The sequence below is a fragment of the Rattus norvegicus genome, chromosome 1 (assembly GCF_036323735.1).
Source record: "Rattus norvegicus strain BN/NHsdMcwi chromosome 1, GRCr8, whole genome shotgun sequence".
Classification (NCBI taxonomy): domain Eukaryota; kingdom Metazoa; phylum Chordata; class Mammalia; order Rodentia; family Muridae; genus Rattus; species Rattus norvegicus.
The window spans coordinates 146,293,552-146,300,440 of NC_086019.1; positions in this window are offsets into that span (position 1 = coordinate 146,293,552).

A 6,889-nucleotide genomic window follows, 5' to 3' on the forward strand; every position below is an offset into this window, starting at 1 on the left:
TGTGCTTCTTAAGGTGGACAAAGTATTGTTATTGGCTATAATTGCCTTGGTCTGTGTGAAACGGCGTACCAGAATAAACATTCCTTTCAATTACATTGGCATCTAGAACTTGAAATCAGAGAAGGGGAAGTGCGAGAGGGTAGATGAAACTTGATAGGATTTCAGGGACTTCCAAGATGCATATGACTTCATAGATCCTTGAGACCAAGACCTTTAATGAGCTGGGTGTAGTGGTAATACACCTTTATCCCCAGAACAGAAGCGGGGATGGTGTGGGGGAGCTCTGTGAGTTCAAGGCCAGCCTAGTTTACATAGTGAGTTCTGGGACAGCCAAAGGGAAGGGGGAAAAACCTTTACAGACAGGTTTCCGGCCTCTCCACTTGGGGTAGTTCTCGGCTTAGGGGCTATTCTATGTATTATGGGATGCTTCAAAACATGTGTAGAAACCTAGAAGATGGCAGCATCATCCTGTCAATCCTGAATGAAAAATAAGCACGTCTCCCCTGAATACTTCCAGAAGTTCTCTGGGTGGCGAACGACTCTGGGCCAGCAACCTGTCTTTGATTGTATACCAGAAAGGAGGTGCAGAGAGCTAGTAGATGAGGAAGGATATTCTTGTCTGATTCCTTTAAACTTTTCACATCCCAGGAAGTCCAGTTAGCAGCTGAGGGACCTCCCTGGAGGCCAGCAAGCTATATCTGTGGGAGACCAGAGAAGCAGGTGGAGAAACCCACGGTGAGAGACAACTGAAATGGAAGTAGAGCCATATTTGAAGAAACCTTTCCACATTATAAATTATCATCCTTTCAGGGGACAGTGACATTTGTTTACCAGCCATCAAAACTCACAAAAGGCCCTGGCCAGTGGCAGTGAGATTTTGAAGATGAGACAGAATCTGAAAGAACCAAATTTGCAGCTGATGGGAAGGCCAGGCCCTGGCAATGACCCTGGCCGGAGGGGCAGATTTCTGTTGGTGATTTCTTTGACTGGGCCTTCTGCCAAGAAAGACAAGTAGGCAAAGAAAAAAACATGTTGAGTCCTGTAGGAACATTTGAGGGAGCTGAGGCAGCAGCTGCACAGGCTAGCAACAGCTGGACTGACTGCCAACACCCAGGCTTGAAGGGAGAAAAGCAGAGCAACCCTGGACTCTAAAGGTGAGAAGAAATATGCCTTCCAGCCAAGACAGAGGCTCTTCAAGTGTGAAAGGGAAGTCACTTGGCGGATATTAATCTTCTTTTTCAAGGATCCTTATTAGAAGCAATCAAATCTGTTATACCCCCTCCTTCCTGATTGGCTGGCAAGATAGGTCTTAGAGCTGGTGTTCTGAGAGGAGTTTCAGAACAATTAGCCTTAGAAGGGCTAATGTCCAGGAAAAGAGCCAGTGGAACCAGGGTCCTGCCTGGAAAGCAAAATCATTAGGTCTGGAGTAAGAGACTCACTGTTACAGTGGAGCGGAAAGATTTTGTGCAAAATGGTTATGAGAAAGACCTTGAGGAAATCAGCAGTGTGTGTATGTGTTCATGCATGTACCCACAGGCATGTGTGCTTATATGTGTATACATGCGCATGTTTTCATGTGTATGTATATGCCAATGAGCCCTTCTGAATATGTTTATGCAGATGTGTGCATACATGCGTGCATGCGTGCCTGTGTGCATGTGTGTGTGTGTGTGTGTGAGTGTGTGCGTGTAAAAAGTGATGTTTACTCTTGTTAACAGCAGTGTGAAGACCCAGGACACCTAGAGCAGTCACTGGAACAGAAGAAAATCTTACTGTGTAAGAGGAATGGGTTTCTATCTCTTCATCCAGATGCCAGCATGGTCTCTTTTCATCCCCATGGTCCACAGTCAGGGAGCAGAGTTTATCTCCACACAGATCTCCTGGTTTATGAAGAAATTTGAGGTCATAGAATTCAAGGCTATTCCCCCCCCAAAAGTATTTATTTTTTATTGAACTCCCTTGACCATACCCTCAGGAGAAAAAAAATCCATTAAGATTTTAATTTCTGACTGGATGCCCAATGGTCTGTAAAGAGAGCCTGCTGTGAGCAAGGGACTGCTCTGGACTAAAGCAGGAGACTCCTGCAGAGAAATGCCCTGGGTTGAGGTCTGAAAGGAGAGCTTGGGTCAACCTGTTCCCATTGCCTAGCATGAGGAATGGCAGCGAAATCACCAGCATATGTTTATAGATTGATCAGATGAATTAGCTAATTAATTAGAGGCTTGAATGCCTCTTCACACACTGGAACCCCGCTGCGTTCTCTGCACTGGCTTCCACAGCAGCTGGATTCCTCTCACAGGCAAAAGATGGGCTGGAAGCAGCAGGAGTGACTGATAGTCTTTTGCTTCCAGCTCTGACTCTGATCATTCTTTGGTCACTGGTCTGGAGTAAAGAGTACCTTAAAAGGCCAAGATCTGATCCAGGGCTGCATGGATGAGTCCAGTCAGTTACAGAAAAAGCCAAGGGAGACCCAGGTGTGGTGGCATATTCCTTTAATACCAGTGCTTGGGAGGCAGGGGTAGAGGCAGGCGGATCTCTGTGATTTTGAGTTCAGCCTGGTGTACAGAGTGAGTTCTACAACAGTCAGAGCAACACAGTCAAACCCCGTCTTGAAAAAAACAAAAACAAAAACCAAACAATAAAAAAAAAAGCCAAGGGAAGGTGCGTGTGGACTGGGAGAAAAGTGGATCTGTCTGTCTTAAGAATATTTATTGATCTTACAACATGGTCCAAAAGTCCATGTGGGACCTTCTTTGACAAAGGGACACAAGGAGCTTCTGAGATTGGAAGGCTTCTGAATGACTTAAAACATTTTGTCAGTTTGTCTGGCTTTGAACATCAAACTAATGATATTTGAGGTTTCTTTTATTCATTTGGAATGACCTAACTCATTTTGAGATGCCCTGTGGAGGATGGAGCAAGCTATACCTGAAAGAACAGAAGAAAAGGGAGGGTGGCTGGTTGTTAGGGCGAAGCAGTTGTTTGGTTCTTTAGAGAAGACCATAGTGACATGTATCACTTTCAGTTGACTCCTGCCTCACCAGCAGACTGTCAATGCCCAGATAAGAATTGCCAGAAGCAGTGATAGATTTTCATATACTGAACCATTCCTACATCCTTGGGATGAAGCCTACTTGATCATGGTGGATGATGTCTTTGAAGTTTTCTTGAATTTGGTTTGTGAGTATTTATTTTATTGATTACTTTTGCATCAATGTTCATAAGGGAAATTGGTCTAAAATTTTCTTTCTTTGTGGAGTCTTTGTGTGGTTTAGATACCAGGTGACTATGGCCTCATAGAATGAGTCTGGCAGAGTTGCTTCTGTTTCAACTTTGCGGAGTAGTTTGAGGAGTATTGGTATTAGCTCTTCTTTGAAAGTCCGGTGGAATTCTACACTAAACCCAGGCTTTTTTTGGTTGGGAGACTTTTAATGACTGCTTCTGTTTCCTTAGGGTTTATAGCTGGTTTACCTGATCTTGATTTAACTTTGGTATTGGTATCTGTCTAGAAAACCATCCATTTCATTTAGAATTTCCAAATTTGTGGAGTACTGGCTTTTGAAGTAAGACCTCATTTCTCAGGCATTTGCAGGGAACTAGAAAATATCCCGAGTGAGGTAACCCAGACCCAAAAAGACATGCATGGTATGTACTCACTTGTAAGTGGATATTAGCTACAGAATACAAGGTAACTATTCTATAATCAACAGACCCAGAGAAGCCAAACAAAGAGATCATAGGAAAGATGGTTGAATCTTTTTCAAAAGGGGAAACAACATAGATATCGGGGGTTGATGGAAGGAGGGAACTGGGTGGAAGAGGGGGTGGGGAGAGTAACAAAGTAAGGGGATCACGTGTAGGGAGAACAGGAGAGAGAGAGAGAGAGAGAGAGAGAGAGAGAGAGAGAGAGGAGGTTGGCTTGGGGACAGAGGCAATTTCTAGGACCCAGGACTGGGGAGGCCCCAGAGGGTCTAAGGGGGTGACACTAGCTGAGATTCCTAGCAGTGGGGGAAGTGGCCTATAGCCAGGCAGTACTCCCATTAGAAGGATAAAGACATTAACCCATCCACAAAGCCTTTGACCCATCATGTGTCCTGCCTACAAGATGTGTAGGGACAAAGATAAGACAAAGTCTGAGGGAATGGCTAACCAATGGCTGACCCAAATCGAGACCCATACCATGGGCAGGAACCAATCCCTTTCACTATTAATGATCCCCCATTATGTTTGCAGACATGAACCTGGTGTAACTGTCCTCTAAGAGGCTGTACTCAACAGCCATTGGAAAGAGAGGCAGAGACTCACCCAAACTTTAGAAGGAGCTTTGGGAATCTTATGGAAGAGTTGGGAGAAAGGTTGGGAGAAGGACCTGAAGAGGAGAAGGAACTTCACAGGAAGATCAATAGAGTTAACTAACCTGGACCCTTGGGGGCTCCCAGAGACGAAATCACCAACCCAAGGCCCCCTGCACATATATAGCAGATGAGCAGCTTGGTCTTCATGAGGGTCCTCCAAACAACTGGAGTAGTTGTTTGCCTGTTGCTTATCTGCCTGTCTGTGGATCTTGTTCTCCTCAATGGACAGTCTTATCTGGCCTCAGTGGGAAAGGATGTGCCTAGTTCCACAACAACTTGACAGTGTTGACACCCAGAGGTGGGGCTTCCACTTCTAAGGGGAAAAGGAGGGAGGACTTATGTGAGGGGGTACTAGGAGGATAGGAAGGGCTGATATTGAGTTATAAAGTAAGTTAAAAAAAAGAAATTCCAGAAGCCCTAAAACTCCTGGGACCTTCAGCACCAGTGCTCAGGCCTTAGGAGTAGATTTGTATGGCTGAGGGATGATATTGTGGGTATCCCTGGTTTTCTAATAAGGCTGGAGTTCATGAGCCCAGGGTAACTGTACACGTGGACATCTGCCACTGTCAGACTTGAACTTGTTGACATGAGAGAGAGAGGAGGGTTAGGAAGGAATGTCTGGATGCCTAGTAGTAGCATGGACAGACATTTTTGGGATGAACAGATGCTCCCTTGTGACTGAAACTGCCCGAGGAGCATGTGGTCAGACACCCCACCCCCGCTCCCCACCCCCTCCCCTCCCCCAACTGAAAGTTCTCACTAAAAAAACAAGAGCACTTCCATCTTCTATCCTAAATGAAACCCAGGGCCCGCTGGGTAACACAGCAGTCACAGAATGTGGATTGTTCCAGGGATCATACCACCAACTGCCTTTGCTCAGAGCACATTTCACACCTTGCAAAGCCGGCTCATTTACACATGGCAAATGCTTAATGCTATTCAAGGGAAAGAGGTCTCAAATGGTCTTTAATGACTTTGGCTGTTTGGGAAAGGGAGGTATGCTGTAGGAGCAGCTGGTTAGTGCACACACTTCCTCTTCTTTTGGGAATGCAGTCAGATTGTATTTCCTAGACTCATAAAGAACTCGACCTCGTGATTGCTTTGCAGCCAGTGACACGGGAGTGAAAGTATTTTGCTTTTGGTCTAGCTTCCTGTATATTCCTCTTGAACCTGTGTTCCAGTTTTGAAGATGGTGGAGCTCCAACACCATCTCTGTCTCTCTGGGGGAGAGATGTTTGCTCGAGAAATACTTGTCTTAGATTCACACGCTAGAGAAATGAACCATAAGGTGAGTGTCCTTTACTCAAGGTGCTTGGGAGTAGAATATTTCATGTAGTCAACAGCTTCAGGATTGGAGATGCTCTCCTGTAGTACACAAGATGGCTTGGGGCTAGGACCTGAGTCTGAATATAAAATTCACTTACACTTCTTGTACATCCACCACATGTAGCCAGAAGGGAATTTTACACATCAGCTTTAACATAGCTGTGTTTTGATAGCAACCATCATGTGAGCCCTGGTGTGGGGCTTTGCACATGCGGTATCTTGTTGGTGCTCAGTCAGTTTTGAGCTCTGCAGTACTTTGGATTTGAGATATTCAGATGAGGGAATGTCCAACCATATTTTGTCATGTTGCTGCAATCTCATGGTTTGATCTGCTCTGTCACGGCTACTACCTAAGCACCTTAGAGACTTACTATCTGGTACCTTTAAGAAGGAAGCTTCTGCAATAAAATCATTAAATACTGTGGATGACACTGGGTTACTCCTCTCAAGAAGTCCTAAGGAAAGAATGGCCATCAAAGGATGGAAAGAGGGAGATCTGTGTTAAACAGTGGCAAGTGAACTGTCAGCTTTGATCACTTCCCAAGGAGCTACACGTTTGTTAAACTCTGGCTTTTTTTTTTTTTTTTTTTTTTTTTTTTTGCTTTGGTTCATATCTTATGAGGAGCAGACATGCTTATAAAAGGAAGATAAAAGGATTTATATTTCTAAACATAAATGAAAAATAATACTACAGAAAGAAGGCAAGGCTTTAGATTAGTGGTTCTCAACCTGTGGGTCCCAACATCTTTAGAGGTCGCATGTCCCTTTCACAGGGGTAGCATATAAGACATCCTGCATATCAGATATTTACATTACAACTCATACCAGTAGCAAAATTACAATTGTGAAGTAGCAACGAAATATTTCTGTGGTTGGGAGTCACTCCAACATGAGGAACTGTGTTAAGGGATTGTAGCATTAGGAAGGTTGAGAGCTATTGCTTTAGACAAAGGGCTAGGAAGGGTTTGTTGCAAATCACCATGCAATCCTGGTGTCAAGAGCAGAGTAACCACCAGACTTCTCTACCAAGTGGAGAGATGCAATGGGGTTGAGGAGCTAGGGCAAACAACATCAACAATGACAACAACAACAACAGCAGCAGCAACAACAACAACACAAATAGAAATCCAAACCACCACCACCACCATCACCACCACCACCACCACCACCACCACCACCACCACCACCACCATCACCACCACCACCAC